Genomic DNA, 16883 nt, shown 5'->3' with positions numbered 1-16883 from the left:
AAGCAACAACTGGCCCACTACACTGCCCAGTGGTACCCCGCTTGTCACAACAGGTATACTTGACGATTTCGTACCATTTATTACCACACACTGTTAGGAAGTAAATACTTACAGAAACTACTTAGTCTTAATCAACATCAGCAAAACTGTATACCAAATTACATAATGATCTCCAAATCCTTTCTCAAGTAACGAAATGGAAATATTTCTTGTAGACAGACCAATAAGGATAACATTATAAGCCTTCCCACCTCGGTATTGTTGCATTAGCTTAAACCATGTTCTAATTTACGTAAAATCAGCTTCATGTTTGTGTCTTTTATTCATAAAGGTTTTAATTCCATTATGATATAATTGATACAAAAAGACCAGGAACGGAGATTATGAAGCTTGTTCACAAAATGTTAACTCCAACCATGTCACATCCTTGTTATTAAAGCTCAAGTTTGCCGGTCCAACTTTATTGCAATGGTTAATCAGCGGGAAATACGTTAGACACACATCTACTGTGGCGGGGATCACTTTAAGCAGCGGCTTTGCATCATAAGATATGATTTCTGCATCTGTGTGAGACATGCACACATGATCAAAATATCTTCACAAAACTCAACATTGCATTTTACAATATGTTTATATGTATTCCTGTGCACTTAACTAATCATATAATGTATTGCACTGACAAACTTACTAGAAACCCTCCCCCTCAAAAAAAAAAAAATCTTATCCAGGATTAGTGTGTAGTGGATTCCTCCCCTACAAACGCTGTTTGTCACTGACTAGCCGACCCTCGAATTCCCCAGTGTATGCCTCGTGGTCTAGGTCAGCAACCAGCGCCGCCTTACATGGCGGAGGTCAACTATTAAGCCACGCCTAACTACGCTATATAAGACCTCACCTCGTGGTGACCTACCTCTTTCTACCTACAGCCAAAAGCAAGCAACACCTCCTCCGCTCCTACCTGGCGGCCCTCATTCCAGCCGGCGACCATGGCGACCCAAAAGCTGGTCCTCCTCTGAGCACCCTCACCAACCAGCTCTCTGCACCTGACGCGGCCCCACACACCCCTCTTTTCTCCCTCAGGTACTCCCTGCTACTGTCCTGCACCCTGCTGCTGTCATGGACCCTGCTGCTGTCATGGACCCTCTTCCTGACGCGGCCCCTGCTCCTGACCCAGACCCACACACCCCAGCAGGCGCATCTGAGGACCCTGTACCTACCGCGAGAGAAGCGCAACATTCATCGCCTCCACAACCCTCCTTCTCCCTCTCTTCTCCCACAGATCTCGTGTATCTAGACAAAGTTGTCTCCCCTGGCGGCCGGCTCTTCCACGCCCTCGCCGTTATGCCTCACATGTGGGATGCAACAGTGCAGACAACAAGTCTCCTACACCGCCTGGAGGGAAAGGGGAGTATTGTAGTAGATTCCTCCCCTACTAACGCTGTTTGTCGCTGACTAGCCGACCCTCGAATTCCCCAGTGTATGCCTCGTGGTCTAGGTCAACCAGCGCCGCCTTACATGATGGAGATCAACTATTAAGCCACGCCTACCTCCGCTATATAAGACCTCACCTCGTGGTGACCTACCTCTTTCTACCTACAGCCACCAGCAAGCAACACCTCCTCCTCCGCTCCTGCCTGGCGGCCCTCGCTCCAGCCAGCGACCATGGCGACCCACAAGCTGGTCCTCCTCTGAGCACCCTCACCAACCAGCTCTCTCTACTCAACGCTTGTAAGAATGCTGCCTTCCCAGCACCAAGCTGCATTATACATTCAATACAATATGTATACAGAGAGCACATTGTGAGTTTCCTTTCTCCATCCCATCCTGAGTGTGAACCAATATCCCATACCCCACAAGTGATTGACTTCCAAGCACTGATGAGGTGATCAAACATGTAATGCATCGAAAAATATATTGAAAGAGTAACACTTTTAAGTTGTTAAGCTGTTTGTTATGTGTCGGGGTTCCGTGTTGCCCCTCTACAGTCTGGAGTCAAGGTGGAGGAACAAAAAGTTACATAATACTTTTATATTCTTCACCACTGATAGGCTCGTTAGCCGCTCGGGCGATCGATCACGTCTCTGTTAACTTTCCTTTTCTTTTATTCTCTTCACCAAATGATCGACTCGTTACCCACTTGGGCGATCGGTCACGTCTCTGTTACGCACTGTTGGCAAGAACTGGGCATGCACCGGCTCCTAAATGTACCTGAATCTGCTCCAGTGTTGGTCAAGTCTTGTCTTGAAAGAGCTCACACTCGGTGCCGTCACAACACTTTATGGTAAATTGTTACAAGAGTTCACAACTCTCACTCCAAAAAAGTTTGCCCTCACAGTTTTCTGGACTTGTGGCTCCTTCAATCTTGAGCGTCCGCCAGCTCCAAGTAAGGACACTCAACTGAGTAGTGCTCCTTGAGATGCTTATACACCTCAATTAGGTCACCCCTTGCCCGTCTGTAGTATACAGGCAAGTTCAGGCACTCTAATCTCTCAGGGTAGCTGAGGTGTCGAAGTGCAGGCACCAGTCAGGTGGCCCTCGTTTGAACATTTTCAACCAACTGACAGTCCCTAGTACAGTATATCTCGGGGACCAGACGGGGTGACAGTACTCCAGATGGGGAAGCACTTCACTTTTGAAGATCGTTACGAGGGACGGACCGTCTAGATATCTGAACAACCTTCTTATAAGACCCAATAATTTATTTGCCTGATTTACCTTCTTCTCGCAATGGCCCGAAAACTTCAGCTCATTGTCAACATACACACATAGGTCCTTCTCACATTCAGTCTCAAATAGTGCAGTTTCTTCATCCCATTAGGACATATGATACGCCTCCTTACCGTTGGTACGCCCCAGGTGCATCCTCTTACACTTCGTGACATTGAATCTCAGCAGCCATTTCTTCGACCATTCTTGGAGTCCACAGAGGTCCTTCTGCAGCTCTTCACAGTCCGTTTGGTTCTTGATTTCCTGACATGTCATTTATGAAACAAACAAACAACAGTGGGCCCAATACACTGCCCTGTGGTATCCCGCTTGTGACAGGTACGGATGATGATTTCGTGCCATTAATCACCACACACAATGCTTGTGGTCATGTAGAAAGTCTTCTATCCACGCTAGGACATTTCCTCGAATTCCGTACACTTCCAGTTTGATTTTCAGCCTTTCATGTGGTACACTGTCAAAAGCCTTGGCAAAATCTAGGTAAATATTGTCGATATTACCACCCCATTCCAGAATATGGGTCCATATGTCCAATACCTTGAGCAATTGTGTTACGCAGGAGCGCCCGGCATAAAACCGTGTTGGCAATCCTTTACAAGGTTGTTTCGTAGTAGATGTTCCATTACGGCATCTCTGATAATACTCTCAAGTACTCACATGAGCCATTTTCCATTCACTGTGGACCTTTTGTTCATCCAGGCATTTACAAAACAGGATCTTCAGGGGCTCGGCAAGCTCGTTGCACAACTCTCTTAGCACTCTAGGATGCACCATGTCAGGGCCGGGACTCTTATGGACCTTTAGCTTTGACAGTGTATTTCTAATACCCTCTGGTGTCTCACACAGCACTCTTTTTCTCCACAATAATCCCCGCTATGGTAAATGTGATTTTAATGAATGTGATATTACTTTTTTGGCAGAGTAATGAGTGTGAGATAATAAGAATCAAAAAAGCTTTTCACCTGGTGTACAGGTGATATCAGATAGGTGACCACCTGGTGTTTCCCTCAGCTGCCCGGCCACCAGAGGTCTCCGAGGGGGGCCAACATGTAGCGACTGTACACTCCCTATATTCATGGACATGGTACAACACTACCTGTATTTAGGGACGTGGTACAACACTACTTGTATTTAGGGACATGGTACAACACTACATGTATTTAGGGACGTGGTTTAACACTACAGGTATTTAGGAACGTGGTACAATACTACACTTATTTAGGGACGTGGTACAACACTACCTGTATTTAGGGACATGGTACAACACTACAGGTATTTAGGGACGTGGTTTAACACTACAGGTATTTAGGAACGTGGTACAATACTACACTTATTTAGGGACGTGGTACAACACTACCTGTATTTAGAGACATGGTACAACACTACAGGTATTTAGGGACGTGGAAAAACAATACAGGTATTTAGGAACGTGGTACAATACTACACTTATTTAGGGACGTGGTACAACACTACCTGTATTTAGGGACATGGTACAACACTACAGGTATTTAGGGACGTGGTTCAACACTACAGGTATTTAGGAACGTGGTACAACAGCTCTTAAAATGAGATGGAAGGCGTTGATTATTGACTCGGTATTGAACATTTATTCTACTGTATGAAACTCAAAGACATTTTAATCCACAGAGCCTTTTAGAACATAATTGAATGGGTTTCGCCAGTTCAACTGTTCACGGGCAAGTCTGGGTACCATGTAGGTATCCGGGGCAGAACATGTGTGTTGGTGTTCTCAGGTGTTGTTGCGTCACGGGCGGGAGGCGGCAAATCATTACCACTACAATATAACCATATGATATCTGTAATACTGTTTTATAGTCGTATATTTTCATGATTTATGAGGAGGGAAAGCGATGTGATAAGTATTCTCTTACCGGTAGATTCTATTTTTTTTTCTTATACATATCTTATGTTCTAAGTCGAGTATCTCGGAAATTCTTTCTCTGGTTGTATCGCATGATTTCAGATTTAGCTCACTCTCTTTTCTGCTCAGATATATTGAGGTGAATACTGTATAGGCCATTGACTGAACACGAAAACTAACAAATAAAACATTACATTATTTATTTTTCGGTAGAACGGGTGATGTTATTAGGCTTGCCGCGCAAAAGGGTTATCTAAAAAAAAACGACTATAGTTACAACACTCGTGAGTTGGTGACTGTGACGTCAAGTACCTTAAGCTGTGGATTATGATTTTTATCACCCGAAGAACGATGACTAATACCATGTTTGGCTGTCAGAAATATAATCACAGTGCACTTAATTTTCTTGTTATTTAAGTCATAACAATGTCACTTCATTTACAATTGACCTACTACCTTCATTTGTTAGTATTGGGGATGCATCATTATTCCTCAATGAACTCAATGCCCAGGCGCGGTGCACAACAAAATTCACAATAGGCAACTCAACGAGACTAGCCCAAAAAGTATATAAAGCGGCTTTGGTTTATACAACATGTATACGGGAGTGACAGCCCTTACAAGAGAGATGTCTAGCTCTAGTTGGTGGTGTTTCCTGGTGGTGGCGCTGCTGGTGTCCGCCCTCGTTGTGGTAAGATAATATTTACTAAAGGTGCTTCCCTCTCCTCTTCCCCTCATAATTACATTACTGCTCACGGCTCCTTAAGCTTCGCCTCCTGTGATCAGGGACCTGCTCATACCTGCCACCAGTTGCACTGGTCTCTGATTCTCAAGGATTCCTTTATTTGTTGTCAATTAACTGGAGGTCAAGAAATTTAATCCGGATCACCTGAAGATTAGCCAGGAGCTTAATCCAAGTAAAGATTAAGCATTCTGTTGTTAAACTAACATAATTCAACATAAACTAATCTAACGTAACGTTAACTAAAGTAACTTAATCTAATCTACCTAACCTAATCTAACCTAACTCCCAGGTAACTGGGGGCTAATCTTCAGGTGATCCATTAATCACTTTCGGTATAATCGAAGTAAATTTTCTACTCCATTTTGGTCCCTCTCTTGTGCCGTTCCTGAAAGCAGTCAGAGATACGGTCATACATCAAGAGGGGAATTTAACTCACGATCATTTGGGATTCCGAACCCAAATCTTTCCTGGCTGCCACAAGATGAGATACCGTAATCATTCCCTCGTCCCTCCTGCCCATCATCTTTCCTCCTTCCGCAGACAGGAACGACGACCGAAGACGAAGTATGTGAGCAAGACAAGAACTGCTTCCTGCCCAACTGCCTCTGCGGGTCAGTCACTCATCCAGGCAACATCCCATTCGACGAGGTCCCACAATTCGTCGTTCTCTCCTTCGACAGTGCCGTCCGTGACACCAACATCGACTTTTACTTGAAGTTCAAGGACTTTATGAACCCCAACGACTGTCGCATCACCATGACGTTCTTCTTGTCGCACCTCTACGCCAACTACCCCATGGTGAACGAGCTGCACCGCATCGGACACGAGATCGGTCTTCACTCTGTTACGTGAGTTTGCCACATCTGCTGTACCACTCGGTCACTTATTAATTATCCTAACTGGCGTTTACTTCTGTCTCTCCCTAACTACTGTCCCTCCTTTAATACTGCCCTCCTTTGCTACTGTCCCTTCTTTAATACTGCCCTCCTTTGCTACTGTCCCTCCTTTAATACTGCCCTCCTTTGCTACTGTCCCTCCTTTAATACTGCCTCCTTTGTTACTGTCCCTTCTTTAATACTGCCTCCTTGCTACTGTCCCTTCTTTAATACTGCCCTCCTTTGCTACTGTCCCTTCTTTAATACTGCCCTCCTTTGCTACTGTCCCTTCTTTAATACTGCCCTCCTTTGCTACTGTCCCTCCTTTAATACTGCCCTCCTTTGCTACTGTCCCTTCTTTAATACTGCCCTCCTTTGCTACTGTCCCTCCTTTAATACTGCCCTCCTTTGCTACTGTCCCTTCTTTAATACTGTCCTCCTCTGCTACTGTCCCTTCTTTAATACTGCCCTCCTTTGTTACTGTCCCTTCTTTAATACTGCCCTCCTTTGTTACTGTCCCTTCTTTAATACTGCCCTCCTTTGCTACTGTCCCTTCTTTAATACTGCCCTCCTTTGTTACTGTCCCTTCTTTAATACTGTCCTCCTCTGCTACTGTCCCTTCTTTAATACTGCCCTCCTTTGCTACTGTCCCTTCTTTAATACTGCCCTCCTTTGCTACTGTCCCTTCTTTAATACTGCCCTCCTTTGCTACTGTCCCTCCTTTAATACTGCCCTCCTTTGCTACTGTCCCTTCTTTAATACTGCCCTCCTTTGCTACTGTCCCTTCTTTAATACTGCCCTCCTTTGCTACTGTCCTTCTTTAATACTGTCCTCGCTGCTACTGTCCTTCTTTAATACTGTCCTCCTTTGTTTACTGTCCCTTGTTTAATACTGCCCTCCTTTGCTTTTGTCCTTCTTTAATACTGTCCTCCTTTGTTACTGTCCCTTCTTTAATACTGCCCTCCTTTGCTACTGTCCCTTCTTTAATACTGCCCTCCTTTGTTACTGTCCCTTCTTTAATACTGCCCTCCTTTGCTACTGTCCCTTCTTTAATACTGTCCTCCTTTGTTACTGTCCCTTCTTTAATACTGCCCTCCTTTGCTACTGTCCCTCCTTTAATACTGCCCTCCTTTGCTACTGTCCCTTCTTTAATACTGTCCTCCTCTGCTACTGTCCCTTCTTTAATACTGCCCTCCTTTGTTACTGTCCCTTCTTTAATACTGCCCTCCTTTGCTACTGTCCCTCCTTTAATACTGCCCTCCTTTGCTACTGTCCTCCTTTAATACTGCCCTCCTTTGCTTCTGTCCTCCTTTAATACTGCCCTCCTTTGCTGCTGTCCTCCTTTAATACTGCCCTCCTTTGCTGCTGTCCCTCCTTTAATGCTGCCCTCCTTTGCTACTGTCCCTTCTTTAATACTGCCCTCCTTTGCTGCTGTCCTTCTTTAATACTGCCCCTCCTTTAATACTGCCCTCCTTTGCTCTGTCCTTCTTTAATGCTGCCCTCCTTTGCTGTCCTTCCTTTAATGCTGCCTCCTTTGCTACTGTCCCTTCTTTAATACTGCCCTCCTTTGCTACTGTCCTCCTTTAATACTGCCCTCCTTTGCTACTGACTGACCCCTCCTTTAATACTGCCCTCCTTTGCTACTGTCCCTTCTTTTAATGCTGCCCTCCTTTGCTTCTGTCCCTTCTTTAATACTGCCCCCTTTGCTACTGTCCTCCTTTAATACTGCCCTCCTTTGCTACTGTCCCTTCTTAATGCTGCCTCCTTTGCTACTGTCCCTTCTTTAATACTGCCCTCCTTTGCTGCTGTCCCTCCTTTATGCTGCCCTCCTTTGCTACTGTCCCTCCTTTAATACTGCCCTCCTTTGCTACTGTCCCTCCTTTAATACTGCCCTCCTTTGCTCTGTCCCTTCTTTAATACTGCCCTTCTTTGCTCTGTCCCTTCTTTAATGCTGCCCTCCTTTGCTACTGTCCCTCCTTTAATGCTGCCCTCCTTTGCTGCTGTCCCTCCTTTAATACTGCCCTCCTTTGCTTCTGTCCCTCCTTTAATACTGCCCTCCTTTGCTGCTGTCCCTTCTTTAATACTCCCTCCTGCTGCTGTCCTCATTTAATACTGCCCTCGCTGCTCTGCCCTCCCTTACTACTGCCCTCCTTACTGCTGCCCTCCTTACAGCTGCTCCTCCTTACTATTGCCCCTCCTTACTACTGCCCCTCCTTACTATTGCCCTCCTTACTATTGCCCCTCCTTACTGCCCCTCCTTGCTATTGCCTCCTTACTATTGGCCCTCCTTTACTACTGCCTCCTTACTATTGCCCCTCCTTACTATTGCCCCTCCTTACTACTGCCTCCTTACTATTGCCCCTCCTTACAACTGCCCCTCCTTGCCTTGCCCCTCCTTACTATTGCCCTCCTTACTATTGCCCCTCCTTACTATTGCCCTCCTTACTACTGCCCCTCCTTACTATTGCCTCCTTACTACTGCCCTCCTTACTACTGCCCTCCTTACTATTGCCCTCCTTCCTGCTGCCCCTCCTTACTGTGCCCCTCCTTACTATTGCCCCTCCTTACTATTGCCCCTCCTTACTATTTGCCCTCCTTACTACTGCCCTCCCTACTGCCCTCCTTACTATTGCCCTCCTTACTATTGCCCTCCTTCTACTGCCCTCTTTACTATTGCCTCCTTACTATGCCCCTCCTTACAACTGCCCCTCCTTACTATTGCCCTCCTTACTTTGCCCCTCCTTACTATTGCCCCTCCTTACTACTGCCCCTCCTTACTGTGCCCCTCCCTTCCTGCCTTTTCTCCATACGACTCCTTTCTCGCCCTCCCTCCCTCCTCCGTCACCCTCCACTTTGTCTCTACGCCCTCCCTCCTCCTCCCCATCACCCTCCACTTTGTCTTTACATCGCCCTCCCTCCTTCCTCCACGTCACCCTCCACTTTGTCTCTCATCGCCCTCCCTCCCTCCTCCCATCACCCCTCCCTTTGTCTCTCACATCGCCCTCCCTCCCTCCTCCGTCACCCTCCACTTTGTCTCTACATCGCCCTCCCTCCTCCTCCGTCACCCTCCACTTTGTCTCTGCATCGCCCTCCTCCTTCCTCCACGTCACCCTCCACTTTGTCTCTACATCGCCCTCCCTCCTTCCTCCACGTCACCTCCACTTTGTCTCTACATCGCCTCCCTCCCTCCTCCACGTCACCCTCCCTTTGTCTCTCCTCCCCTCCTCCCTCCTCATCACCCTCCCTTTGTCTCTACATCCCCTCCTCCTCCTCCACGTCCACCCTCCACTTTGTCTCTACATCGCCCTCCCTCCTCCCTCCACGTCACCTCCCTTTGTCTCACATCGCCCTCCTCCTTCCTCCACGTCACCCTCCACTTTGTCTCTGTCGCCCTCCCTCCCTCCTCCCATCACCCTCCACTTTGTCTCTACATCCCCTCCTCCCTCCTCCACGTCACCCTCACTTTGTCTCTACATCGCCCTCCCTCCCTCCTCCACGTCACCCTCCCACTTTGTCTCTCCATCGCCCTCCCTCCCTCCTCCCGTCACCTCCACTTTGTCTCTCTCGCCCTCCCTCCCTCCTCCACATCCACCCTCCCTTTGTCTCTCATCCCCTCCTCCCTCCTCCCGTCACCCTCCACTTTGTCTCTCATCGCCCTCCCTCCCTCCTCCCACGTCACCCTCCACTTTGTCTCTCATCGCTCCTCCTCCTTCCTCCACGTCACCCTCCACTTTGTCTCTCATCGCCCTCCCTCCTTCCTCCACGTCACCCTCCTTTGTCTCTCTCCCTCCTCCCCTCCTCCACGTCACCCTCCCTGTCTCTACATCGCCCTCCCTCCCTCCTCCCGTCACCCTCACTTCTCTACATCGCCCTCCCTCCTCTCCACGTCACCCTCCCACTTTGTCTCTACATCGCCCTCCCTCCCTCCTCCGTCACCCTCCCACTTTGTCTCACATCGCCTCCCTCCCTCCTCCATCACCCTCCACTTTGTCTCTCCATCGCCCTCCTCCTCCCTCCACGTCACCCCTCCACTTTGTCTCTCATCCCCTCCCTCCCTCCTCCACGTCACCCTCCACTTTGTCTCTACATCGCCCTCCCTCCTTCCTCCACGTCACCCTCCACTTTGTCTCTCATCCCCCTCCCTCCTTCCTCCGTCACCCTCCACTTTGTCTCTCATCGCCCTCCCCTCCCTCCTCCCGTCACCCTCCTTTGTCTCTACATCGCCCTCCCTCCCTCCTCCGTCCCTCCCACTTTGTCTCTGCATCGCCCTCCCTCCCTCCTCCACGTCACCCTCCCTTTGTCTCTACATCGCCCTCCCTCCTTCCACCCGTCACCCTCCACTGTCTCTCATCGCCCCTCCCTCCCTCCTCCACGTCACCCTCCACTTTGTCTCATCGCCCTCCCTCCTTCCTCCCGTCACCCTCCACTTTGTCTCTGCATCGCCCTCCTCCCTCCTCCACGTCACCCTCACTTTGTCTCTACATCGCCCTCCTCCTCCCTCCACGTCACCTCCACTTTGTCTCTACATCGCCTCCCTCCTTCCTCCCATCACCCTCCACTTTGTCTCATCGCCCTCCCTCCCTCCTCCACGTCACCCTCCCTGTCTCTACATCGCCCTCCCCTCCTCCTCCTTGTCACCCTCCCTTTGTCTCTCCATCGCCCTCCCTTCCTCCCTCCTCCACGTCACCCTCCCTTTGTCTCTACATCGCCCTCCCTCCTCCTCCTCACGTCACCCTCCACTGTCTCATCGCCCTCCTCCTCCTCCTTGTCACCCTCCACTTTGTCTCTACATCGCCCTCCCTCCTTCCTCCACGTCACCCTCCACTTTGTCTTTACATCGCCCTCCCTCCCTCCTCACGTCACCCTCACTTTGTCTCTATATCGCCCTCCCTCCCTCCTCCCGTCACCCTCACTTTGTCTGTATCGCCCTCCCTCCTCTCCACGTCACCCTCCACTTTGTCTCTACATCGCCCTCCTCCCTCCTCCACGTCACCCTCCACTTTGTCTTTACATCCTTCTCCCTCCTTCCTCCACGTCACCCTCCACTTTGTCTTTACATCGCCCTCCTCCTTCCTCCCACGTCACCCTCCACTTTGTCTCTCATCGCCCTCCCTCCTTCCTCCCATCACCCTCCACTTTGTCTCTACATCGCCCTCCCTCCCTCCTCCACGTCACCCTCCACTTTGTCTCTACACGCCCTCCCTCCCTCCTCCTTGTCACCCTCCACTTTGTCTCTACATCGCCCTCCCTCCCTCCCTCCCTCCTCCCGTCACCCTCCCCTTTTGTCTCTCATCGCCCTCCTCCCTCCTCCACGTCACCCTCCCTTTGTCCTCTACATCGCCCTCCCTCCTTCCTCCCGTCACCCTCACTTTGTCTACATCGCCCTCCTCCTCCTCCACGTCACCCTCACTTTGTCTCTATATCGCCCTCCCTCCCTCCTCCCGTCACCCTCCACTTTGTCTGTACATCGCCCTCCTCCCTCCTCCACGTCACCCTCCACTTTGTCTCTACATCGCCCTCCCTCCCTCCTCCTCTCCCCTCCACTTTGTCTCTCTAGCGCCCTCCCTCCCTCCTCGTCACCCTCACTTTGTCTCTAATCGCCCTCCCTCCTCCCTCCCACGTCACCCTCCCACTTTGTCTACATCGCCCTCCCTCCCTCCTCGTCACCCTCCACTTTGTCTCTACATCGCCCTCCCTCCTTCCTCCACGTCACCCTCCACTTTGTCTGTACATCGCCCTCCCTCCCTCCTCCACGTCACCCTCCTTTGTCTCTCATCGCCCTCCCTCCCTCCTCCCGTCACCCTCACTTTGTCTTTGTCGCCCTCCTCCTTCCTCCCGTCACCCTCCACTTTGTCTCTCCGTCGCCTCCCTCCCTCCCTCCCACGTCACCCTCCACTTTGTCTTTACATCGCCCTCCCTCCTTCCTCCACGTCACCCTCCACTTTGTCTCTACATCGCCCTCCCTCCCTCCTCCACGTCACCCTCCACTTTGTCTCTACATCGCCCTCCTCCTTGTCACCCTCCACCTCAGCCCCCTTTGTCTTCTCGTCCTCAGGTCAAGTGACGTTGAGAACTACTGGAGGCCGGCCAATGAGAGCGTCTGGATGCACGAGATGGACGACCTCCGTACGATCATCGAGAACAACGCCTTCATCGACAAGAAACACCTCAAGGTAAGAAGAGGAGGAGGAGTTCATGGTATTAGGATGACTTCAAGGTAGGAGTAGGACCTTGAAGAAACTACCAGGTTCACGTAGTACCCGTTACTTTTTTTTTAACTGCGTGATGGACTCGAGGAGGCACGCTTGACAGCAGGTTCTCTATAGAGCAAATACAATAATAAGCGATTCAGTGTTATACATCACCGAGAAACATGAAGATGCATGATTTAACTATATAATAAGAAGCGGGTGTATGATCTACGTACAGTACATATAAAAAGTTGTAGGTTATATGTGGAAGGAAAGATAGGAGGGAAGGAAGCTGTTTACACGAGAAGTACAGAAATTTATAGGAATATCTTAAAGGGGTAAATAAACAACAGTAGTAGATCACTTCGCTGTGAACAATTCCTTATGTGATTAATTTTCCAAACCTAGGGGTGGCGGGCTCCCTACCTCGAGCTTGGAGGCGATGAGATGTTTTCAGCTCTGAACGAACTAGGCCTCGAGTACGACTGTTCGTGGCCCACCCTCAGGTATACCAACTGGTTCGGCTCCAATCCCATTGGCGCCCTGTATACACCCTCGACTACCCCAGCATCCAGGTGAGTATTGGACACTAAGAAATCATTTAGTACCTAATTATCCTGTACTTAAGCATCTGAGGGCCTTTTAAATCCTTCCACCAGTAGTCAGGTGATTACTGGTTCCTCCGATATAAATCTGTCTACCACATCACATCACATCCCGTTGGAAACATGGCTTCTCGCCCGATCAGCGAAGATAAGCAACGTTGGGTCAGATTAGTTCTTGAATAGAGCTGCCTGAAAACACCAGATGCTGTTGGCATACCGATCTTACTGGAGTAACCATCTCGTGGTTTTGTCGGGTATCCTTGGTCAAATTGACTAATCCAATACCTAAGTGGCGTGAGCGCTTGTAGTAACCTGAATTTTAGGTTTTCAGCTTCTGCATCAGCTAACAACATCTAAGGAGCCTCATATCCATTAATCTCGGAACCCTGAGGCCTTTTACCCAGTAATAACACTCCACTCCCAGCGCCTATATGAACAACAGACATTTCCAGTTGCCAACACTTGTTACTTTTATTATTCAATGGCGTCATCTTATAAATTGGCACACACACACACAGAATGGTAAAACAAACTTCATATATACTGAAGTTTTCCCTTCACTACTGGAATTCCCCAGCAAAAATGTCAGCTAGGATAAATGGGAAGTGTTTACTAATAGCATATTGTAAACTGAGTGTTTGCTACGGTATAAATTCATTGCCTTAAACCCAAACACCAGTTGCTAAGATTGTGTTACAACGGAAGCCCTTCTCATATTTCCTAATCCTGTTATCAAGGAATAAACTGGAGGAAAAATTTCTCTGGTCATTTCCTAGTGATATTAGTTACCCTTAGTTCCTAGACTTGACTTGTTAACTACCAACACACAATGAGACTAACGTGTACCCTCCTCCTCCTCCCCCAGGACTGTCAGCTCGGACGATGCCCTACCAAGAGGTACAACGGGTTGGGTAGTGCCTATGATCGACCTCAATGACAACACGGGAGAGGCGTGTGCCATGTTAGACAACTGCAACGGGTATGAATCAATTCACTAATTTGTGAATTAATATTTAAAGCATACCAAACTCAGAGGAGTACGACCTTTTGGAACTCGTATCTAACACACGACTCACTGACATCTCTACTCCAATCTAGTTCAGTAACCGTTCAATGAAGCATGACTTGAACCCACTACCTAGTTTAATTCAGCCAAGATATCTTTCTCTCATAATATCTCTTAATCTAGTTTAGTAACTCCTTTGTTTTATTCATCCTCTCTTGACAAAGTTTATTTCACCAGTCAGTTTGGTTCAGCTTCACAGATACTCATTGGCACAAGTGTGTATGATTAGTCACACGGCCCAGAACTGACTCTTAAATGAAGTATTGTATAACCAGAGCATAACACTAAGTATAGATGTAACATTAATCGAGATAGGTTCTAAGTACAGCTGAACCCAATTTTGAAGTGAAGGCAGATTCAGGCTTATTTGGCAGGAAAATGTCTAAATCCAAAGCAGTAGACTGATTTCTGACTTTGGGAGTACAGTACTCCATCCATGGACGGTACCGTTGCGGAAATGTGTTCCTACACCCCCTGTGGTAACCCGTGTCTCCAAACGGCCAACCTATATGACCTACAACAAACCTATCCACCAATCACCTCCGTCGTTACACGACCAATACCCATTCATTCATAGTGATACTACTACTGCGACTATGCCGTTTGGAGACCACGGTACCACAGGGGTGTAGGAACACATTTCCGCAACTGTACCTGTACCAAGAGTCAATAAAGGCCCTCTTCCTGTTACCTTGCGTTGTAAGATAAGTTCTCACATTTGTAAATAAATGTTATTTCCTTATGCTCATCTTACATCAGCTATCTAGGAGTACTTAAAATTAGTATGTTAACATTCAGGCACTCAAAAATTGCAATGGCTACTTGAAAATACACATTTATTACCACGATGATCATTGCAGGTAGTCTGCGCCAATCATCCAATCCAATGTAAACAGAATTTTCAACTTCTCGCCCAGCCAGTTTTGTCAGATCATATTTAGCGATTTTTTGTGCTGGCTACGCCCAGTTGACAATGATAGACTTACTGGCCAATGTGGACCTCATAATAATCATTGCATTATACCAAGAGTGAAATGATTTGATCAATAACCTATCACTATATACAGCTCAGTATTTCTGTTAGAGGGAACACTGCAGCGGACAAAAAGAGAGCCGAGCATGTTCCCTTTCCTGCTAACTCATGGTTTGGACGTGGAGCACCATTCCTCCCACATATAACCTAACCTAACCTAACCTAACCTAACCTAACCTACCTATAACCTATGTATAGCTTAAATAAAACTACTATATAATCTTGTCAGAATGAGCGACGAGCTGCTGAGGAACCCTGACGCCATCGAGGGTTTCCTCAGAGGAATTTTAACCTGAACTACCTCAACAACAAGGCGCCCTTCGGAATCTTCTCCCACTACTCGTGGTTCCTCGAAGGCCACTTGAACGGCACTGACGCCAGGGAAACGGGCTACACCAGGTGAGGGCAGGGGCTGATGGGGAGGGTGGGAGGGACGTGAGGAAAAGAGAGAGCTGACGGGAGGTAGGAGAGGGGTGGGGAGGTCTATCATGGACGCCAAACTACACAAGGTGAGGGTGAAAATATTGAAGGAAAAGAGGGAAGAAGGACGAAGGAAGGGAGGTTTAATAAAAAAAGGGGATGCAGGGGTAAAATAAAGGAGAATAAAAGATGAGATGCTGTGAGGGGAATTTACGAAAAAAATGGAATATGTGTCACGAAGGAAGTTTGGAAGAGAGTGAAGGTGAGAGGAGGGAGTGAGGATGAGAGGGTGAGAAGAGTGGTGTAGAGCGGTGTGTGTGTGTTACAGAGTTTCTCAACATACGCTACCAAAATCAACTACAGGTCCTGAAAACTGTGCCTAAACTTAATGCTATTTCCCCAATGTAATGAAAATGATTTCCAGCACCATGCAAAAATGTATATTCATAGCTTGTTTGCTTGACTGTATGTAGTCTCGTGTTTGTATTTTGAGAATTTGGGAGTCCGTGACATCAGTGAAAGTAATCGTGTTTTCAGATATATCAATCTAAAATACAAAAAAACACCTGTACAATACAAATATTTCTTACTTTAAATGCTTTGAAAACCGCAGAGTGCCATGAGCGTTCTAAACACTGAAGTCCCACCCAGTCTCATGTTCTCCCTCCTACAACAGGTTCCTCGAATGGCTCTCCAGCAAGGATGACGTGTACGTGGTATCTGTGGATCGCCTGCTAGAGTGGATGAAGAACCCGGTCCCGCTGAGCGAAGTCGGCACCCTGGATGCGTTCAAGTGCTCTGCTGACCCGCGACCAGACTGTGTTGACCCACAGGAATACACCTTCAGTATGGAGGACAACTTGCCTAACTCCCTGGACGAGGTCATCATGGGCTCCTGCACTAGACCCCAACCCGATTATTATCCCTGGCTGTACAACCCCGAAGGAGACCTCAATATCCCAGCCGTGTGATCGACCAGCCTGTGACCCTATACTTTCGCACCAACGACTGCTTCCCAGCTCCCAGGACCTCTCCTTCACACCCACGAGTTTTTCTTTTAGTTCCTAAGATTTGATTAAAAGGATTTGATGCCACGCTTGCAACAGTGTTCAACTTTCTTTGAATAATAACATATTGTTATACATACACAATAAATATGTTCTGAATCTATATGGACGAATCCTGCTGATGACACAAGAATGACATAAACTTACATCGTTCATTTAACCACATCCGGATTCTGTAAATAATCTCTCATCAATGACGTGTTAACTTAAAAAACGGTCATTTTCGTCAGATGTCACCCATACTTAAGAATAAACTTGATATTTTGAAATAA

At 47.9% G+C, this 16883-nt stretch overlaps 1 pseudogene; it reads left to right on the top strand.

Moving 5' to 3' along the window:
• The first annotated feature begins 5189 nt into the window (after positions 1-5189).
• LOC121863338 lies at positions 5190-16883 on the top strand (annotated as a pseudogene).

This window comes from Homarus americanus, unplaced genomic scaffold (assembly GCF_018991925.1).
Source record: "Homarus americanus isolate GMGI-L3 unplaced genomic scaffold, GMGI_Hamer_2.0 scaffold46197, whole genome shotgun sequence".
Taxonomy (NCBI): domain Eukaryota; kingdom Metazoa; phylum Arthropoda; class Malacostraca; order Decapoda; family Nephropidae; genus Homarus; species Homarus americanus.
This window is presented reverse-complemented; position numbering and strand designations above follow the sequence as displayed.